The sequence below is a fragment of the Narcine bancroftii genome, chromosome 14 (genome assembly GCF_036971445.1).
Source record: "Narcine bancroftii isolate sNarBan1 chromosome 14, sNarBan1.hap1, whole genome shotgun sequence".
Classification (NCBI taxonomy): Eukaryota; Metazoa; Chordata; class Chondrichthyes; order Torpediniformes; family Narcinidae; genus Narcine; species Narcine bancroftii.
Genome location: NC_091482.1, coordinates 27966761 through 27990036, shown reverse-complemented (window position 1 = coordinate 27990036; position 23276 = coordinate 27966761). Strand labels below are relative to the sequence as shown.

The 23276-nt window shown below is 41.8% G+C and overlaps 1 long non-coding RNA gene across 2 annotated transcripts in view; it reads left to right on the top strand.

The window, feature by feature from the left end:
• Positions 1-14917, top strand: part of LOC138749935 (uncharacterized) — a 50370-nt gene extending 35453 nt beyond the window's left edge. Inside the window, exon 3 of one of the 2 annotated variants that reach the window (XR_011348954.1) lies at positions 14760-14917. This is a non-coding gene — a long non-coding RNA (uncharacterized lncRNA). Of the gene's footprint in view, positions 1-799; positions 1001-14759 lie in introns of those variants that run through there. The other variant, XR_011348953.1, reaches the window with a different exon arrangement.
• Positions 14918-23276: the final 8359 nt, after the last annotated feature.

Below are 23276 nucleotides of genomic sequence, written 5' to 3'. Positions count from 1 at the left end.
CTCTTTCTACAACTCCAAGCACCAATTCTCCTCCCACCAATTTTTCTACTTCTCTCCTACCAGCTGTTTCCAAACAGCAATTGGTGATTGTGATTGAAGGGGTTCAGAATGAGGTTTTGTAATTGCAGTAAATGGGACTAGGGTTATTTCTGTAATCACATCATAAACATGTAGCACATTGAAGCAACCCATTTGGAACACCATGCTCATTCCAGCCAAAAAAAAGATGTAAATGGCAGCCATTTCCAAAGGCTTGTAGAATACGATGTCCTAAGCTTGAGAGCCACCTGTTAGCAAAGGCAGATATCAATGATGAAATTTTCCAAAACCTTGGTGTGTCTCACAGAGATACCACCAATGCTATCTCAGAAAATTGGGCTAAGTCCATCAGAATGATAAGTGAACCAGTAATATGTCCTCTCCCAAGCTAAAATCCCTAACACTGAGGCTCTAGTTTATATTGGGCCTCCTTATGACTGTCCAGTGGTCCCTATTGGACCATGAAAGGTGTGGGTATATGCTGTGTAAATAATGCATCATACTGAACTGTATGTGCAATGAGCCACACTATGGAGTCCTGCCTTACTTACAAACAACATAGAGGAACAGAAACAATGCATTTAGTGGCTTGATTTACATCAGCTGATTACAATTATAAATTAAGCTGCATCATTTCCCCCCCCCCCCCCCCCAGCCTTATATAGGAAACAGGCCTGCAAAGAATCAACCATTCATGGAAATAGGTTCAATAGGACAGGGTGCTTATCCCTTTTACTGACATAATGATAATTTCTTGCAGGTTCATTTCCTTGAGGAGCACCAATTTGTGGACCAGATCAATTCAACAACTGGAATTAATCGTCAAATTCAGTTCCTTTGCCTAGGTGCACAGGCACTCACACATACACACATCATGTGTGAGGTTCAAGCTAGAAAGGGCATTGCTGCAAATTATAATGTTTTTCTGTTGTTGGAGCTTGGATCAACACTCAGCTCAGATTAAGGAAGTATTTTTTTCCCTGATAAATAAATTAATGAAATATTATATTGTAATTCTCTAAGCCAAGAGGCTGGATTAGAATAAGCCTTTGAGGGAATCCAGATCTCTCTCTCTAATGCTTGATGAGACAGTGCGTTTGATTGTTGCTATTTTAACACCTTTGAGATGTGGATACGATTCCTTGCCTATATATGAAGAGTAATGAAACTTCTCTCCCTTGTGACTGCTGTCACGCTACCTGAATTATTTTACTTTAGCCCCTCTCAATCCAGCTCCCAATGGATTGTTGCCAACAGCACCACAAAATTGCACAGAGTTCAGCAGCGGAACAGTTATAAATCCACAGCGCTGCAAACTTTGAGCCAGCATATAAACAGGCTTGGGTCTATATATCACCAAACCAATCAAGCTACCATTCCAGTCTATCTCTGAGGCAGCTCCCTGATAAAGAAACTACTATCCCCCAATGACACTGTGCACAAATTCTATGCCTTGTCAAACTGATGAGGATCTGATGTCTTTTGAGATCCAGGGGGACTGAGTACAGTGAAATAAATTTGGCCCAGTGTAATTTCTTCCTGTAATAGATTTCACAACATGTCTCAGCATTGTATTTGAGCTAGATTTCATAGTGTTCCTTGATTGCTGTGTTCATTAGCTTCCATCCAATTGGTAATATCTTTATAGGGTCTGACACTCCCATGTCTTGCTAATACGAGAAAATTGGAGAGAAAATTGAACAAACCACATTAGATTTTGATAACATCAATCTGCTCTGTCGCCTCCCTGTACTCCTCTATCCTCCCAGAAACATATACTGTCTGCATGGGATCAATAGTGACTGTGCAATTCGATCCAGATACTTCTGCTTTCTGACGATTTATGAAACAATAAACACATTTCCCTTGTCCAAGAAAAGTTAGCACCTTCAGACATTGATGAAATTCAACACCATAATTAAAAGTTTGAGAAATAATATTTGACTAAGCTACAAGATCTCAAAGGAACATGAGGGTGTTTTATTGAGAAAGTGTCAGGTTTGGTGGGTTCATAGAGAGACGAGTCCGGACACAAGAATTTGCAATCAAACATAACTTTATTAACACAATTAAAAGAAGAGTGTGGGAAAATAGTAGCGGAATAAGACACAGACAAATTAATAAGAGCGCGGAAAAATCATAGTGGAAAAGAAACCGGAAAATGTTAAACAGTACACAATTATTAATTCACACAGGTGATGTCGCCATTCGCACACATAAGCAGGGGTTATACACCCCTCCCGGACTCCTGATTGAGAAGAGGTGGATCTGGTGTCACTGCACCCACAGGGGTATACACAAGCTCTCAGACCCTTGATCAGTTGGGACTGGTGGCTCTACTGTCAGTATTGATCTATAGCAATTTGACCTTTTGCAATACCATGGCTCAGCTTCAGTGCAGTCCGCACCTTACCCACAACCCTTCCAAGCGACTTCTGCAGTAGCAACCTGGCAATGGAGCGGTGTACGGGCAAAGAAAGCAAATGTCTTCTCTGCTGGCACTAAATACATGGCTCTAGCCAATAAAGATGCTAGGTGATTTAAACCAGCCAATGGCAAGCTGTGCACTGACCAGAAGCCGGAGCCAATCTTAACTGACACTCCACCTGCAAACCGTAACTATGTCAGCAACTTGTAAGTTTGAATTACAGGTGACATGGCTTCTGAATGAGTTTCAGATTGGAAGGCCACGCGTCTGCCACACACAACAAAGGTGAGTAAGTGAATTGGGTTGATAGTAGGAAACAAAGGGTGGTAGTGGAGGGTTGTATTTAAATTTTAAACTTAAATTTTTAATTATATTATTTTAAATTTTAGACATATAGTGCAGTAACAGGCCATTTCGGCCCTCAAGCCCATGCCACCCAATTACACCAATTGACCTACACTCTCAGTACGTTTCAAACAGTGGAAGGAAACTGAAGCGCCCAGGGAAATCCCACACAGACACAAGGAGAATGTACAACCTCCTTACAGATAGCGTGGGATTCAAACTTCAGTCCCGATCGCTAGCACTGTAAGAGCCTTGTCCTAACCACCATGCTAAGTGTGCACCCCTTTTCCGATGAAGGCCTGTGATCAGTGGAGTGTGCAGGAATCGGTGCTGGCTCCACTGTTCTGTGTCACCTATGTTGAATGAAAACATTTTGATGATAATACAGTTAACATAGTTCGTAAATTTGTAATGACATCAAAATTGGTGGTATTGTGCATAGTGTATCTCAGATTATATGACACATGCAATTTAACTGCAAGATACTACATTTCGGAAAGTTAAACCTGGGCAGGACTGACACAGTAAACAGCCTGGCTGTGGAGAGTTTTGTAGAACAGAGAGATCTAGGGGAAAAGTGCATAGTTCCTTGAAAGCGGCAACAGAGCTAAATGAGGTGGTGAAGAAGGCATTTTAGACCTTTGCCTTAATCAAAACATTGTACAGGAGTTGAGACATCAAGTTATAAGTGAAAATGGCATTGGTGATAAACACACGCTGCTAGTGGAACTCTGTTAGCAGATCAAGTAGTGTCAGTGGGAGAAAAGATCTTCCTCAGGTCTCGAAGGGTTTTGGCTCAAAAGAGTGGCCATTTTTCTCTCACTGATGTTGATCAACCCACTGATTGCCTTGAGCAGTGTGTGGTTAGTTTAAGATTAGCATTGGTGATGTTGCCCTTTATTGTGTGTTGTTCAGCTTACTTGGTTCCAGGAAGGATTTTTATTAAGTTATAAAGTATGCATTAAAGATTCACGAGGGTGATACCAGGAATGGAGGGCTTGAATTATAAGGAGATTGGATATACTAGGACTTTTTCCCTGGCTGATAAGTGAGTAATAGAAGTGTAGTGAATGTTGTGGTCTTTTCTCCAGGATAGGATGCTCTACCACTAAGGTCAGATGGGAAAGATTGAAAGGAGAGCTGAAGGACAACATTTTTCACCTCAAAGAGGGAACTGGGCATATGTAGTGAACTAATTATAATTTAAAAGCAATTAGAAAAGTTTTGAGAGATATAGGCCAATTGCAAGCAGATGAGTGGGCAACTTGTTTGGCAAGGGTGAATTGGCCCAAAGAGCCTGTTTTAAAGGATGCCAGATTTAGCTCCTTTGGTTCCAAACAGCAGAAATTTGGTGCTTTCTTGAAACAGTTAATGACAGAAAGTGCCGATTGGCAGGTTTTTGGCTTTAGAAGATTTTTAGGTTCTTTTTGGTTCTGTTGGCGCTTTTTACAACTTTTTTAATTTAATTTTTTTTTAATCTGACGCCAGATATGGCAACCTGTAAAACTCCATGACTGTGTGACTCCAAGATCTTGGTCTTGGCTTTTGAATGCTGAACAAGTGTGCAACAAAGTTTCCTCGTGTTCTTAACTAAAAAATGTTCCTTCTAGTTTTGATTTGATGTTGAAGTGTCCAGGGTGATGCTCGAACCCATAAGCATCACCTTCAGTGATGCAAGTACTCAAGTTATTAATGGTCTTAATTGAAGTAGTCCCAGTCCCTGCTCAATCTCTGACCACAGTTCTGCGATCACTCCCTGTGTGATTCACTACACTTCTGTGATCACTCCCAGCGAGACTGACTCCACTTCTGTGGTCACTACCAGTTTGACTCACTCCAGTTCTGTGACCACTCCCAGTGTGATTCACTCCACTTCCGTGATCACTCCCAGTGAGACTCACGTCAATTCTATGATCACTCCCAGTGTGACTAACTCCAGTTCTGTGGCCATTCCCAGTGTGAATCACTCCAACTCTATGATCACTCCCAGTGTGACTAACTCCAGTTCTGTGGCCATTCCCAGTGTGAATCACTCCAACTCTATGATCACTCCCAGTGTGACTAACTCCAGTTCTGTGGCCATTCCCAGTGTGAATCACTCCAACTCTATGATCACTCCCAGTGTGTCTGACTCCAGTTTTCTGATTACTCCTCATAGTACTCACTGTGAGTAGGTTTTCTGTCAACAGAAAGGAGTCCTGAAGATTCTTGTTGGACAGTTTTCCCCGACACCCATCCTCCAGTACGAGGGAAGGGGGAGGTCACTCAGTTCTCTCCAAGCTTCACCAGATAAACCACCTGAATAGAACTTGCACTCTTGGGCTCCTTAGGACCACGTGTTCCCATTTTCATATCCCATATTTAGTTCCACATCTTTGTCTCTTCCTCCCTGAACAATGGAAGCAATTTTTCCCACCAATGACCACGTTCTTTTGGAACTCAGTTTTTATCCTCCCATCTTGTAGAAAAGTTAACACTGAGCCTGAGATGGAATCCACCATCTAAATCAATGATAAGACTTCATAATTTTTAAAGAAAAAGGCTGCAGAAAATGACAAAGTTATCCAAATCCATCAAGGGCATCAAAGTACCATACATTAAAATTACAGTCCAACTCCGATTATCTGAAATGGTCGGGACTGGACCCATTTTGGATCAACGTATTTTTCGGATAACCAGTCATTTTTTATAGTGCATAGAGACTCCTTACAGAGAGCGCGGGATATGAATCCCGATCGATGGTGTTGGAACAGCTAACCACTACACCAATCAATCAGTAGTGTTACTACTGGGTCAGAGATATCTGGTCTCATTGACCCTCTCCAGTAAAGTGAACCCTAGATTTAAATAGCCTGCACTGCAGGATGAGAAGATTTAGATTTTTTGGGATGCTAAAATAAAGTCTCATTATCCAGTCCAGTATCTTACCACATGGTCACCTCTCACCAAACATATCTGATCAGCTTGCTATATGCAAAGAGGCTTCTTACATCATAAGAAACAAAGACATTCAAGTTATCGTTAACAAGGAAGTCTGCGTATGCTATGATTGTAGTTTACTACACAAAAGTGCTGGAGAAACTCAGCAGGTCATGCAGCGTTCATTAAGAAGCAAAGATATATTATCAAAGTTTTGGGCCTGAAATGTTGGAAGTATTTTTGTTGACTGCAGTGATCTTCAAGAAGCCCTGATGTCAGGAATCTATGGCCATATATTCTGTCATTAAACTTCAGAATCAGATTCAGAATTTATGTGTCACAAAACTTGCTGTTTTACAACAGCATTATAGGTGCAAAAGTTGCTATAATTAATATTTTTAAATAGATAAATCAGTGGAAAATAAGAGGACTGAGGTTGTAAGGTCTGTGGTTCATTGTCCATTCAGAAATTTGAAGGCAGAAGGGAAGAGTTGTTTTTGTACTGGTGGGTGTTCATCTTCAGGCTCCTGTTCCTCCCTCCTGATGGTGGCAGTGAGAAGAGGACATGGCCTGGGTGATGAGGGTCCTTGATGATAGAGCCTACTTTCTTGAGATACTACCTCTTGTAGATATCCTTAATGGAGTGGAAGACTAATGCTGACAATGGGACTGGCCGAGTTCACATCTCTCTGTAGCCTCTTCCTGTCCTGTGCACTGGCACTTCCATACCAGAGTGAAGCTTCTGGGCAGAATGCTCTCCTAGGTAAACCTGTAGAAATTGGCGTCTTTGGAGACCTACCAAATCCCCTCAAACCCCTAACAAAGTATTGCCGCTGGTGAGCCTTCTTCATGATTGCATCAACGTGAAGGCCCCAGTTGGCACCCAAGAATTTTAAGTTCTTTACCCTTTCCACTGTTGACCCTTCGATGAGGGTTGTTTTGTGTTCTCCTGTTTTCCCCTACAATCAGTTCCTTAGCTTTCCTAACGTTGAGTGCAAGGTTGTTGTTGTGGCACCACTGAACTAGCCGATCTATCTCAGTCCTGTACATTTCCTCATTGTTGTCTGTGACTTTGCCAATCACTGTGGTGCCATTGGCATATTGGTGGATATTATTTGAATTGTGCCGAGCCACATCATGGGTGTACAGAGAGAGGAGTGGTGGTCTATGCACGCATCCTTGAGGTGAGCCTGTGTTGATTGTCAGTGAGGTGTTGCAACCAATTCGCATTGACTGTGGTATTCTGATGAGGACGTCAAGGAGGGAGGTGCAGAGGCCCAAGTTTTGAACCTTGCTGACCAGTACTGAGGGTATGATGGTGTTTAAAGCTGAGCTGTAATCAATGAAAAATAGTACATGTTGATGTTGTCTCCGTGATCCTGGGCTGAGTGGGGAGCCAGTGAGATTGCATCTGGTGTGGAGCGATTGTGCAGGTAGGTGAATTGTAGTGGGTCCAGGTCTTTACTTAGGTATGATTTGATTCTGGCCATGACTAAAGCATTTCATCACAGTAGATGTGAGTGCTACTGAGCGATAGTCATTGAGGCAGCTTACTTTTGGACACCAGGATGACTGGTGTAACAGGGGTGTGGGAAAAAGGATTAGGGAGCCATGCATGTAATACCACTGGGCTCCCTGTAAGCATTCCAATGTGCAGCCCACAACACTGTACCAAACACCTAAAACAGGACTGCTTCTTTTTTCTAGCACTAACTCTGCTTTGTGAGCTGGACAATTCACAACAAAGTTTAAAGAAATTCATGCCAGCAGTTTTTATCCACACTGCAATTAGTTATTAAAGCAATAAAAGAAAATGGATGAGCCTGCTAAAAGCTGCCTGCAGACATGAGGGAACCATGCCCTGTGTATTTGGTGACACTTTGAGTGAGAAATCTTTATTGGGCCATTATTTCTTAAATTAATTTGGTCCATTTTTCTTTCTTTCCCCTTGAACCTGCTACGGGATTAATTTCAATCACCTGCCAAGGTAAGTGTTAATAATAACATTTAAACAACTGCTTATAGATTGCACAATTTTATCAAATGAGAAAAGTTAAATTGCATTTCACCACAGTGCAAAATTCCACAGCGGCATCACTCCTCACACAGTTTCTCTTATTTCCCATTGCTGCAACATTCAAGGAATAAATTGGAACAATACTTTCTTGGACTTGGTAAGAGGAGGTGCGAGAGAAATGGTTTGCTCTGTGTTATGTGGTATTTGCAGAGAAGATGGATTGGTACAATAAACACAAATTCTTCAAGTTGGAAGGATGAGATTGGCAGAGTATCCACAGAATCAGTATGATTTACATCAATGTTTTGGAGGAAGAGCAGAACATAAAGCTGAGGTAACCAAGAGGCTGGAGAGGCTGCAAAACTAGAACAACTCACAAGGTGTTGGGGGAACTCAGCAGGTCAGGCATGATCCATAGTAAACGATAAGTAGATGATGTTTCAAGCTGATTCCCAAAGAGGGGTTTTTGGCCTTCGTCATTTCTATTCTACGGATGCTGCCTGACCTGTTGAGTTCCTCCAGCATTTTGTGTGTTGCGATCCATTTGCCAATGGCAAAACATTGGAGGGAGGCTTGTTAAAATGGTGAGATTAGGGCCCCTGTAACTGGGCATGAGCAAGCGGGAAAATCTTGCCAAGTGGAATTTAAGGTGGGAGAATATGAGGTCCTGCACTTCAGTGAGAGGAATCTAAAGGCAGACATAGTTAAAGGGATCCTGATGAACAAAGTGGAGAGGAATCCAGGAGGTCTTATTAGCAGGCAGGTGAAACAAGTCAAGAGGAAAGCAAAATGTACATTGGCCTTAATGACAAATGGATTGGACTTTAGAAATAGAGACATTTGGTTTTAATTGTACAGGGTGTTGATGAGGCCACACCTAAAGTTCTGTTTTTTTCTAAAGAAACAGTACATTGGCATTTAAGACTGTCCAAAAGAGATTCACTGGACGAAGTCCTGGGATGAGAGGTTTGTTTCCTTGTAAATGGCAAAAGCAATTAGATGTACATACCATGGAATTTAGAGGAATGAGGGGGTCATCCAACTAAAATGTATATAATAACAAGAGGGCATGACAAGGTAGATGTCAAGATGTTTCCACTACAGGGAGAACCTCAAATGAGAGGATATAATTACAAGTTGGGGGTGGTCACTTAAAATTACTTCTGGCTGAAGGTGGGAATCTGTGAAATTGAGCAATGCCAGTTGAGGCTAGACCCAGCACCCTCACATCTGGCAATTATGATATTTCCTTTATTAAAACAACAATACTTTATTTGCTAAAGTACACACACTACCATATGGAGACATCGATCTTAAACCCAACCAAACTGCAACAAATCAGTTTCTGACTCCCTCTCATGGTCAGGGGTGTCACCAGTTTAATCTTACATGACACACTTATATAGTATTGATTTCAATTTAAAGTTCAACACAAATGTAAACAAAAAACATCAGCAGCACAAACTTTTTTAAGCAAGTAGTTCCTTTTCTTTTAAACATTCAGTCTGTCAGGTGCTTTGATAGCACATGTGATATCTTAATACAGGTGCCTGTGTCGGCCCTGTTGGTCCTGTACTGTCTAGCACTGGTGATGTTTTTTTTCTGTTGCTGTTCAGGCTGGATTTTCTGCATTTGCCTTTTCAGCAGGCTCTTTTGATTCATTCTCAGAATTTGACAATCCTCTGTTCTGACAGTGTAGGATCTTGGATTTACTGCCTCCAGAACAGTGGCCTTTTATCCCTCGTGTTGAAATCTCTGAGTCTCGCTACATCATGTTGCGCCAGTGGCCCTAAGCTTCTTGCTGACTTGTCATAGTTTGATTTTTGTCTCCATTCCCGACACTTTGGTTTCTGTTCTTTAACATCTCTGTTCTTGTTTGGATCTGCAGAGTAGGGAAGTGTGGTGCATAGTCTAAATCCTATTAGAAGCTCATTGGGTGACATATCATGTTCAAATGGTGGAGCTCTGTAACTCAATAGAACTAGATACGGATCCGAGCCAGTGATTAACGATTCTGGATTCTGCTCTCTCTGAGTAGAAACCCATTGACAACACTCTGCTCAACTCTGATGTTGTAGTATGGCTGACATTCACCTCTGGGCCATGCTTCAATCAGATTCTTGATGACCTTCTGTAGAACTGTGTCCTTTTCTGTTTCAGCTGTGATCTGCTTGAATTTCATGTCAGATATGGGAAGAGATTCAGTGATCAGGTTCACGTGGAGATTCACATCTGTCTCTGAGGAACTCTCATTGTGTGCTTCACTCTGCATTGTTGCCCTGGATAATGCATCAGCTAACACAATAAGTTTCCTTGGCGTGTACACCAATTCAAAGACAATGTCATAGCATCATCATCAGTCTTTCGATTCGTGCTGACATTTCATTGAGATTTTTCATGATTATCACTATTATCAGGGCAATGAGGATAAAGTCATACATCCATCTTGAATCCAACTGAGCTGCAACAAACTGGTGTCCAACTCCCTCTAGTGGCCAGGAGTGTCGCTCGCACTGTATCATAAAAGCAACAACTAGGCATAAGACTGGATAGCAAAGATTTTGCCTCCTGAACACTTTTGAGCGTATCTTATAAATGTTGTGCTGCTCATCATGAAAATCACCTTAAAATTTTCTTACCACATACTGTTTTCTAGTTATAACCTATTTTGATGATTTCCTGTCATGTTTTAAAGTTTACTTCAAGTATAAAACCACGAAGTACAACATGTCAATGTAAATTCATTCTCTGCGTTCGCACTTGGACGGCTTCCCCTGCTGATTTTGGTGCAGTCAGTGCCGAACATGGTGAAAAGGTTCAGTAGGATATTGCGATCATGGAAAAGCGGTCTCAAGGCACCTGGAATCCATCAGTGCTGGCCGACTAGTGTTGGACACTGACACGAGAGGCATCAGATGCTGAGTACAAACGAATATCCGCAGCAAATCATTTTTAGGTCAGTTGAACTCCCGCATTGTGTCAGCGTCATTATGCAATTAAATATGATAAATTCAATAAAAGTTCATTTAATATTTCTCCAACTGCCTATGTGAGACAGCAAATCTGAAATATCTATGTGTTCAGTTTAAAGTTACCTATTAAAATCCCCATTTTCAGGAAGCAAACCTCCTGAAAAAAAGATTGTTGTCCAGTATTGCTCGAGTGGCAACTTTGTAATGAAACAATAAAGAGATTATGAAAATCAAAATTGTTGTTTTACTGAATCTGGAGAGGGATGTTATGTTTTTATGGTGCATTGGTACATTTCACTTCTTAAAACAAAAGGTATATTTCTCTATTAAGAATACTGTTCTGAGAATATCCAGTATCTTGGACGTGCACTGAGCTCACAGATTAAAGGAACTAAAAGTCAAACATCACAAAATATATCTATACTCTGAAGAAGCACAAATGTCTCCAATATTCAAAATGCCCTTCAACTCCATATTAACAATCTCCTTATATTTCATTAACAAATCTCAACAGAGAGTTTTCACTTCAACGCATGCTTCAGTTAACACTAATAAACTCCATAAAACTACAGATGGTGCTACAGTAATTATAGCTGGCAGAATTTTCTGACGAAGAACGTTATTAATTTTCTAACTGAATTTTTCACTGACGTGTGAATTATTTGACAGTGCCCCTATGAGATCTACACCCAACAATGCAGTTTTCCCAGTTTGTAATGTGGAATTATGACAGTGTTTGTCAGTGCACCTCTGCAGGTATCAGAGCAGTGAAAAGTTAAATAGCAACATGACAATGTTTGGACAACTCCACATTGGAAACAGGATGATCTGACATTGACACGTTCTAACTTACATTGTCAGAGCAGGTTTCAAGTTCATGTTCAAGTTTATTTGTCATCCAATTGTTCCAGTATAACCCAACAAAACAGCATTGTCCGGTCCATGGTGCAGAACCATGCAAACACACGTGCAGACATAACACACGTACAAACAATGCATATACATAGTACATAAATACAACTATTAAAATAAATATTATTAATAAATAGTAGAGTCACAGAGAGTTGTTTTAGTAATTCACCAGCCAGTCAGCAGTTTCACTGTGCTCTGATCCTTCTGTATCTGGAAGATGCTGTGTGTGGGGTGGTAGGGGGACTCCCTGATTTTGCAAGCCCTTTTCAAACAATAATCTCAGTTAATCACATCATTGGGGGAGAGGGAGACTCCAGTGATCCTCTTTTATGGTCCTGCAGATTGACCTCCAACCTGACGCAGCAGGCAAAACAACTCTCGATTGAGCTTCTGCAGAATGGTGGCCGGTAGCCTTGCCCGCATCAATCTTCCAAGGAAGTGCAGATGCAGTTGTGCCTCTCTTGATGAGTGAGGTGATGTGTATCAACAATAAGTCACTTCTTAAGTAGACTCTCTCCACTACTGAGCTATGAATGTGTGGTGGACGGTGGTTGTCTCTGGTCCTCCTGAAGTCCACAGTCATCTGTTTTGTCACGACAAAGTTCAGGCAGATTGCTACTCTTGCATCATTTCACCAGATTTTCCACCCCTTCTCTGCAGTGCGACTCATCATTGTGGCTGATGAGGCCGACGACTGTTGTGTCATCTGCAAACTCCATGACTCTGTTGGAGCTGGATCTGGTGATGTAGTCATGAGTCAGTGGCGTGAACACAGCCCTGAGGTGCACCAGTGCTCAGTGTGATGGCGCTCGACACTCTGCTGCCAACCCGGACATACTGTGGTCCTTCCATTAGGAGGTTCAGAGTCCAGTTACAGAGAGGGGTGTTGAGTCCCAGCGAGGATAGCTTCTCCATGAGCTTCTGGTAGATGACGGTATCACACGCTGAGCTGAAATCAATGAATAGCAACCTGACATATGATGTGTTGTTCTCCAGGTTTAATGTATTGTATAATCTTTAGGATGAATGTCATTTCTTCTTTTGAGGTAGAATTTCTTTCTAAGTATGAGAGGACTTTCTCTATCATTCTTCTCATGAAGTGAGATACTTTATACAGCAGGATATTCAGTAATATTCTGACAAGTTCAGAGCCTCCATTTACCCAACACCTGACCCTGCTAGTTGCTTATGGTTGCCAGCCCTGCTCATGGATACTGTTGGAGGATGAGAGCTTTCTGGGGAGCTTTAGGGTCAATGGGCTGGTGACTACAATAATTCAACATATGCCTGTTTGATGTTCCCATGCAAAGATGTCTGTAGTAGAACAAGCAATGCCTGCAGTGACACCAGAGAAAGCATTGCATTCATCACCAATCCTGCAGTCAGGATATGATGCAACACTCGGCATTGGAACCCCAAAGTGGCAGAGCCCCCAGCACTCTGAAAAACCATTTAAATCTGTTTCAGGCCCAGGAGTGCTGAGTAAATACATGGGCAAAACCAGGATGCAAGAGTGCTGCCCTCTTTCCCTCTGTCGAATCGCAATATAAGGACTCAGGAAGGCTACAAGATAGATCTGAATGTTTCTCTGCCTCTCCTCCAGAGTTTCCAAGATAAAATCACTTTAGTGACAGATGTGGAAAAAGTTCACTCTCTGTATTTTTTTACAGATTTTTTACTCAACAACAGCAATGTCTGATAATGAGAAATTGAAGCAAATTCTCTCGCTGGAAAGTGAGACACGCATGCTAGGAGATCACACCTTTGATGAGCAGTCTGTTTTGTGAGCAAGAAATGCACAGAGGGAGCGGGAGGGGGGGAACAAAGGGACAGAATGGACAAGGAGTGACTGCAACAAAAAACTGTTTTGTCAGGTTGTACTTATACAATCAGATGGCAATAAACTTGCCTTCATTCTACGCTAAATAATTTTTCCACATTCTCATCAACTTGTCCCAGATGCTAACGCTAACCTATACTGGGGGAAAAAAATTACATATAACCTACCAATACCTACTTTTTGGAGTCATGGGTGAAACTGGAATACCCAGAGGAAACCCACGTGGTCACAGGAATGACATGGAAACTCCACATAGAAAGCACTGGGTCCCAGAGCTGTGGAGCTGAAGTTCTACAAACTGTAGAATGTAATGTAAGGAATACAACTACATACCCCCACACAAGAAAGTCCTGCAAGCCACATGGAGGAAGAGAATGGGTTACCCTGCCGTTTACAGGACTCTCACCATAGCCACAGTGAAGGGAGGTCGAGAGAATGGCTCTTTACAGCCAGCAGCAGCTGGGCAGTAGGCTCAGTCTCCCCACTTCGCAGCCAAGAAGAATGTCTTTTGTTGAGCTGTGAATTCATTATGAAGCTGCTAGTCAGGGCAGATGACACTAATTTTACTGTAGGTGGTCTTCGGCTGCTGCATTTCAGCTGTCACCGCAAAGCTTTGCTGACAAGAAGGAAAGCAAGAGAGATTGATGAGCTGGAAGTAATTAAACATGTCTTTACAGATGAGTTAAGATTTATTACTGGAAGTAAGTTTGTAGAAGAAACATACTTAAAAATGTACAGTTGATTCATTCTGATTCTCTGTGAAAATTAGCTGTATGTCTCTGAATAAAGCAATTGTTTTTGCCTTAATTTCAATTCTGGTTTATTGAATTTGTACTTCTGAGCTGTGATTCTCTTTGGGTTCATTTGGCAGGTTACATATTCTAGCCTCGTAGACGAAGTACCATCCTGGAGCATAGACAATGCTCATTCCCACTTAGAGTGCTGCCACAAATCTCAGAACTGCCGATGCAGGGAAAGAGGGGATTGTCAGTAAAGGTCACATCTCCTAATGACTCTATGCAGGTGACATAGCCAATACTGAATAAAAGAAAATGTTGAGAAAACTCCCTTTTTCAGAACATGACAAATACCAAGTTGGATTCAGCTGCGATTCTCCCCATTATTGAATGGTCTGGCAATGATCACTCTCCATACAAACACATGGAGAGGGCTCATTCAGGCATACAATAATAGGTTCTCGCATGTTACTGTTAACAAGAAGGGAGTGGGGACTGTTTATAGAGGGAGATTCCTTTCCTTATTCTCACTTTGCTTGTTCCAATCCAGGTCTGAGCTTTCATCTCAGAAAGTCGAGATCCATCAAACTTGAAAGTTTGCTGCGACAGGATCGCTCAGCTGACAAGGAAATGGAGGAGGCCTCGCTGAGAATGGGCTGTGAGGTGGCATGAGGGAAAATGTGGTGGAAAAATTATTTCCAAAGTTATAATTGCACTCTGTATTTTATCACTCTTTCCCTCTCTTCTTTCCTGAACCTGTATTGATTAATAACTGTATTATCAAGGTGTCAGCAATCAAAGGAATCCCAGTAACAGGCCTTTACCAATGCAAGGCATTGTCAACGGCCAAAGAAAGACTGTTGATATCATGAAATTCTCATGGAGCATCAGTCAAGTACTAACATATTAATTATAGACCATTCTTTGTCCTCTGGTGACTGATCTCCAACTTGGAAACTTCCTTGCAACAGAGGGGAATAATCAGATTGTTTAAGATATCAATACTTTTAGGTTTCAGTTAGATCTCCACAATGACTCACCTCTGGACATCACTATCAATTGGCTGCTTCTCAGTCCGATTGGCTTCATGAAAGAGAATGAGCACAATGGGGGTGGACAGCGGTTCAAGAGCTGATTGCCCCATGGCTCGTTCATTTGCAGATACCACACATATGAGTAGGCGATGCAGGACAATTGCAAGTGCATCACCCTCTCTTACTGGTATTCCTATTTACTTCATATTTTCTCATGACAAGGAAGGAAGCTATTCAGCCCATTCATCTATGTCAGTTATCAGATCAATTTCATTTCCCTCTCGCTTTACTTCTATGTAACCTACTCTCTCCCACATGCCATTTAACTCCTCCTCATTCTCCCTCTTGCTATAGGCACCAGGAGTAATTTATAGTGGCCAAGAAGCATGTATTTCAGATGTAAATGAGTACAATACACAAAAGTGCTGGTGGAACTCACCAGGTTACGCAGCATCCACGGAAAGCAACAGGCAAATCAACATTTTGGCCTAAGTCATCTTTTAGAACATGGGAGGAAACTTGCACAAAGCAAAAGAACAGGCAAACTCCACACAGACAGCACCAAAGGAAGCTGAAGCTGTGAGCTGGCAGTCCAACCTCCTCACCACTATACCACAATGAAGAATACTGGAGAAGATGTTGGTTCTTTAGGATAGAACAGTTAGTCCACAGTGCAACAGTTGACTCAGCTGTATAGGATGGGTTGATGGGATCAAGGATTCAAGAGACTGGAGAGTAGATAGTGTTTCCAGGGCAACAGATATGATTCTAGATGGTATGTTGTCTTGCTGGTGCCAGGGCTAAAATGAAGCTGTAAAACATGGTGAGAGAGAAGGATGAAGAGTCCCTGGGCTTGTAGAGTTTGGGTTAGAGAGCAAAAATAAAGTAGAAATGCAATTAAGGTCGGAATTGATACAAGAGTGGAGGTGCTTTACTCACAGAAATAGAAGAGGGAAGAGGCCAATTGGCCCCTTGCATCTACCCCACTGTTCACTAAAATCACAGCCGACCCTTTACCTCAGCATCTGCACTAACCCCATATTCCTTGGTTTCCTTAACATCCATAGATTTATCAATGTCACCATTTCTTGACTGAAGAAATTTCTTTCCATTTCAGTCCCAAATGTCGAACCCTTAATTGGAAATATGGCCCCTGGTTCTCGGTATTCAGTCTGGGAGAAACATCATCCAGTGTCATTCTAATGCTGATTACAGGGGTGGGGCATTCTGCTTGAAAGTCAAACTTCATGGGAGCTCTGGAAGGATTACCAGAATCAATAAAGGATAGGCATGGTAAACCCACTAGCGGCAGATGACTATCAAAATTTTCAGTGTCATCCACCCACCCCAGCCAGATACATATTTATTATTTAATCAAACACAATAAAATATAGTACATATATTCAGCCCAAAGATTCCAAGCCCAATGACTGCTCCGGATCTTCAAATTCAAGAAGACTTTGTGTCAACTCTTCCTTCTTTCCATTCTTTCCATACTTTCTTTCCATTCCCATGTCCATTTCCATTTCCATTTGCCCTCCTCTTAGGAGACAATGGAGGAGAATGCCCATTTTTTCGCAATTCTCCAAAGAATTAGCAAAAACCAAAGCATCATGATCATTCTCAAAGAACTGCGATTGAAAATTTCCATAAAAAAACATCAAAATTGTAAGATAACGAAAAGCAAACTTGTAGCCTTTTCACCACAAAACATCTTTGGCCGTATTAAATTCTCGTCGTCTTCTAATAACCTCTTGGCTCAAATCGGCATAAAAGAATACTCTGTTATTTTGAACCATTAATGGAGACTGATTCTGCCATGCTTTCTGTACTGCCATACGTAAAATCATTTCTCTATCTTGGTATTTTAAACAACGAACCAAGACTGCTCTCGGTGTTTGTCCTGGAAGTGGTTTTCTTCTCAGAGCTCTGTGAGCCCTATCCAGTTCCAAGCCGTCAGGAAAAAGCTCTTTACCCAGCACCTCTGGGATCCAGTGCTTACAAAACTTTATAGGATCAGCACCTTCAATGTCCTCTGGAAAACCAACATTATTCCTTTGGTTTTGATTTTCCAACGAATCGATCTTCTTCATTAAATCTCTTTTTTGAATCTCCCAATCTACAAACGAACCTTCCACTTGTTCCATTTTTTCTCTATTACGTTCTACCTGATTTTGACACTCAGAAAAGGCTGCTTCAATTTTCTTAAAATTATCTTGCACAGTATCAACTGATTTTATGCATCTATTAATATCACTCTAAACTACAGTCATTTCCTGTTTCACAGTTGAAATTTCATCACACAGAGTATTCATTTTTATTTTCATCTCCATAAATCCTTGATTCACTTGAGTTGATGTTTGTTTTGACATATATTATGCATTTGACAAGCAATCCCTTCCAAAACAGTAAACACTGAATCCATTCCAGATCCCACCTCCACTTTTTGAGATCGACCTCCTTTAACTACAGGCTCCTCTTCCTGGACAAATTCAATAAGGTGAGTTCCTCTTCTTCCTCAATCATCGTAGTTCCTTTAGAAGAATGGCTGCGGGTCTGGACACCCAACGCCGGCACCCCCACCTCTTCAGGATGCCGGCGTTTGAGCTCCCCCACAGCCCATACTTTATCCAGCAATTCTTGGACCCGGGATGCCCTGCAAAGGCAAACCCTTCGGACGCACAGGAGCGTCCTCCGACGCTACACTGCGCGCCACCGGGCCACCCAGCGAGGTTGTGGGTTTGCAGGTCCCTTTGTCGGCCATGCCGCCCGCACGTACAGCTTTACATGAACATGGGTCGGCAATGGCCGAGCTCACCAAGGTGTTGGCGCCATCTTGTGGAGGCAGGATCGGCGCCAGAGTCAAACTCAGACAGGCTGGAGTCCTCTGAGGCTTGGAGACTCCCAGCGACAACTCCATGGATTCAGCTATGCAGGTAGGCCTCAATTCTTCCGCACTATGGTAATTTTTTCTGAAGTTGATGTTTAAATTTTTTCACATTAGATGCTATCATAAATCACTGTTATTTAAACAACTCTAAATATTATTTTTAACCATTTCTATGCTTTTTAAAAACTGGGTATTTAGTGATCCAGCTGGGGAAAGGTGGAATACACATCTTTCTTCTACGCCACCTTTCCACGCCCCCCACCCCCCCCCCCCCCACTAAAGGTTAGGCATTTGGCTGAGCTGCTGACTGACTGACACTCCAGGAGTAAATGGAAGTCATAATCTCTATGGAATTTGTCAACTCAAATCCAAATAATTTGCCTGGTACCATTGGCAGCACCGTCGTGCAGGTTGTAGAGCTGCAACTTTACATCTTCGGTGGCCTAGTTCGATCCTGACCTGCAGTGTTGTCTGTGTGAAGTTTGCATGTTCTCCCTATGACTTCACGAGTTTCTGGTTTCCTCCTGCCTTTGCAGGTTGGTTTGTTAATCAACAAATTATATGTGTGTGAATCTGGGAGGTACTTTCATGAGAATAAGAGCAGGGATAAGTGATTCTATGGGATTGCTCTGTTAGCCAACATGGACTGAGTGGACCAAAGTGACTCACTGTAAACACTTTAAGTCTAGTGATATTGTTTATTCATTTCCACTCATAATTTATGTATGCTTTTAGTGTCTTTTATTATAAGGACAAATAGAAGATATTAATTTAACAGATCTTCCATTCCTGTCACTAAAAATCCACAATCCATATCATTGGAAATCCACTCCCAAAGTTAGTTCAAATCTCCATCCAATGTCATTCATAATCCACAACTTGCACCAATAACATTCCACATTCATCAGTAAAATTCAAACATTCGAAACCAATTCAATGTTTATAATAAACCATAAATAATCCTACTCAATGTTGTAATCCAGACCTAATATCAGTAAGATTCCACAATGTCGTTATTGTCAATAATACTCCATACGTGTCTGCCTGTCCCGCATCGGACTTGTCAGCCACAAACGAGCCTGCAGCTGACGTGGACTTTTTACCCCCTCCATAAATATTCGTCCGCGAAGCCAAGCCAAAGACTCCATACACTACCACAGTAATAATCACATGCTTATCAGTAATAATTCACACCAAAGATCAGTAGCAACTGAGAGCCAATGTCCATGTGGTGATATAACCACCAGCCTGCTGCAGGGGCGACTTCTGTACCTGCAGGAAGACCACCTAAGGGTCTGACTCCACCTGGCTGGCTGTCAATCAGCCAACCTGAACACAAACCTGAGCAAGCCCCTCTTGGGCCAGTCATTCGTGGAGCCATAAGGACAGACCTGGTGTATAGTCTTTGATGAGTTTTGTGTTTGCTTGCTGCACCACAGTGCACCACAATGAGTAATAATCCATACACAATATTGTGATCAAAGTGGTAATAAAACCCTCAATATTAGATCTAATTCACACCACTGTCGGTAACGAGGTCCATTTTCGATGTCAGTAATCTACATTTAAATTTAAACATACAGCATGGTAACAGCACCCTTCCATCCCACGACCCCATGCTGCTCATATACCCCAATTAACCTATAACTCCTGTACATTTTAAGGAAACCGGAGCGCACTGAGGAAACCCATGCAGACATGGGGAGAGTGTCCTTACAGACAGCGCTGGGTCACTGGTGCTATAAAAGCATGGAGCTAACCGCGCCACTCACCCAACATTGATAATGATCTGCATCCTTCAACCCCAATTTCAGTTTTGTTCATAAAAGAATGTTTTCTTTGATGAGGAAACTGAGAGGGTGTTTTGAGCACAAAGCAGTCCCATCACATAAACAGATGAGGAGGACACTAAGCACAAAGCTCTGCCCAACCATGTTTCTTCACCCATCCTAATACCTTCACCTCAGTCATTGGCAAATATTTCCGACAGGTCAATTTGTATAACCTCTCTTAATAAACAATTGAGTGTATAATTATGTGTTTGCAATAAAGGGTCACATGATCCACTTAAACTCCATTTTTTTTAAAGTTCCTGTTCCAGTGCTTCGTCTGACACTGTGAGCTGGGTTCAAAGAGGGGACAAATGTAGGATGTTTTATGTAAGCACTGAAAGCTTTAACTATATGGCTCACCCACTGGTGTGAACAATTTCTTTAATGTCTCCTCTCAGTAGATTGTGCATAGTAATACAATTCAAACTATACTGAATCAGGACCAAAGTATAATTAATATGGATTAAATAGAAGTTAATTACTGGGTTACAACGCAAAAGACTCTCCATTAAATAAAAGCAATGCAGAAGAATTTAGAACTAATGCTATTTAACAAATGTGAAGATGTGCTTTATTGATCATTTTAGAGTGTGGTGCACTTGAAGATGCACTAGAATGTACAAAAACTAAACTGGGAGATTAATGTCCACACACTGACTGGCAAATGATATTAAAGAAAATGGCTCTGTGAAATGTCTGGGTTAAAGTTGGTTGTTATCACGATGTTTACTGTAAGTCTGTTTCGTGCTGTTGTTCGTCACTCATTCTTGGGTGAGACGTGACATTTAGTCTCTAGCAACATGCAGAGAGGTGGCTGATTAAATCAATCGGGGCTTGAACGTTCCTTACACAATGATAGAGGTGTGGGGATGGTGGAGAGTCAGTGGTTCGTGATTCTCTTTTCCTTTTTGCGTCCTCCTTCCCAGCTTCCTCGGATGACGGAGCATCGCCTTTTATGTGGGTACGTAAGATGGGGCGATACAGTGCTTGTGCTCCCAGTGGTACACGTCCGTGTTGAAACTCGTTAGGGATGTTCCAAGAGAATCTTTGAATACGGACAGAGTTCTATTTCATAATAATGCTGCGATCTTCCATTACTGGGGCTTTTATTTTCCAGCGCACCACTGTTTGTTAACTCTGTGAATCACTGTGCTGAGGGGATCAGGGCAATAGAACATAGAACAGCACAGTACAGGCCATTCAGCCCTCAATGTTGTGCTAACCCATATATTCCTTCCAAAAAAGTGCTAAACCCTCCCTACCCTATAATTCTCTATTTTTCTTTCATCCATGTGTTTGTCTAGGAGTCTCTTCAATGCCCCAGTGTTTCAGCCTCCATCACCATCCCCGGCAAGACATTCCAAGCCCCCACATCTCTCTGTGTACAGCATTTACCCCTGATGTCTCCCCTAAACTTCCCTCCCTTCACTTTGTACAGACATCCTCTGGTGTTTGTTGATCCTACCCTGGGAAACAGGTGCTGACTGTCCACCCTATTGATCTCATAATCTTGTAGACCTCTATCAAGTCTCCACTCACCCTTCTACGCTCCAAAGAGAAAAGTCCCAGCTCTGCTAACCTTGCCTCATCAGACTCATTTCCCAATCCAGACAACATCCTGGTAAATCTCCTCTGCACCCTCTTCATAGCTTCCACATCCTTCCTATAATGAAGTGACAAGAACTGACCACAATGCTCTACGTGTGATATGGTTTGGCATCTCACATGTTGACATCCCTGGTCATTGATGCTGTGCCAAAGCCCATTAATGTGGTGTCATCTTTGAGCCAATGCTGACACAATAAGTGTACAATATTGTAGAAAAAAGAGCAAGTGGTTAGTCTGGGCGGGTATTATGACATATTACATCACAGTCACTATGGTAACACTACAAACAATAGTTCTCTTAAAGAGACAGGAACAAAATTAACTAAGAATCAAAAACACAAGGTTCTAACCTTTACATTCATTTATAACAGACCATCCTAAAAATGCATAACAGCCAGTGAAGCATCTTCAGTGTTGTACCATTCTGTACACAGCAATGTATCACCAGGAACACAGGAGTGACTAGGTTTACCTTATCCAACAAACTGCTAAATTTTTAAATTTAGACATACAGAATGGTTACAGGCCATTTTGGTCCATTAGTTCATGCCGTCAATTTACACCCCATCAACCTATACCCCTGGTCTATTTTGAACAGTGGAAGGAAACTGGAATACCAAAAAAAACCCATAAGGACACAGGGAGAATGTACAAACAACTTAGAGACAGCATGGGATTCGAACCCATATCCCATCCGAATCGCTGGTACTAGAAAGGCCTTGTGCCTACCGCTATGGCAACTGTGCTGCCCTCATCAATCGTGCCACCCTTTGATCATTGAATAATGCTAATAAAATAAGGATTATTTCAACTAGTCATATAGCCATGTGTAGTTTGAAGGAAATATGAATCTGTGTTCTAGTTGAGCAATTAAACTTTAAAGTTTAAGATAACTGATCATTCCATAAATTAAAATGTCAGAAATAAATTGGAACAAGAATGCTTGCGGAGAAAAGTGAAGAGTACAATATTTTAAGGCTATAAAGAGATAAGAAGTATAAATACATAAATGAATCAGTCATTTCAAACCATTGGATTTTTGATTTTTGCATGTACAGTTAAACATGCAAATGTTATCAATCTAAGAACAGTTGGCGGGGTTAGCATAGAGGTTAGAACAACGCTGTTATAGCACCAGCATTCAAATCTGGTGCTGTCTGTAAGGAGTTTGTATGTTCTTCCCGTGTCTGCACGCGTTTCCTCTGGGCACTCCGATGTCCTCCCTCCCACCCTTCAAAAATGCATGGGGGTTGTAGTTCAATTAGGTGTGATTGGGTGGCACAGGCTCGTGGGCTGTTACCATGCTGAATGTCTAAAAAAAAGGCACATAAAGTAAGAGCAGAACTGAAAGACCCTTGAGCCTGCTCTGTCATCCAGTAACATTTTGACTCATTCCATCTCAGGATCTTTCTCTTTTTGTTGTACTTTATTCTTGGGAACTGGTTAATGCCTCAGTGATATTAAATCTGTTTGAGAGAAATCATATTCTCACATTTCCTGAAGCACAGAGATCAGGCAAGTGTGGATCAATCTGTTGGACTGTGATAACCTGACCCAGGGAGGAGATGGTTCTGGGAGCCTTAATTCCGCCATTCTATTTACTGATATTGATCTGTATCCATTTTATTAATGTATTAGGCAGCCCCTTGGCGAACAGATTGCAATGGACTGCACAAACTGTTTTCTATTGTGTCACCTTTGTT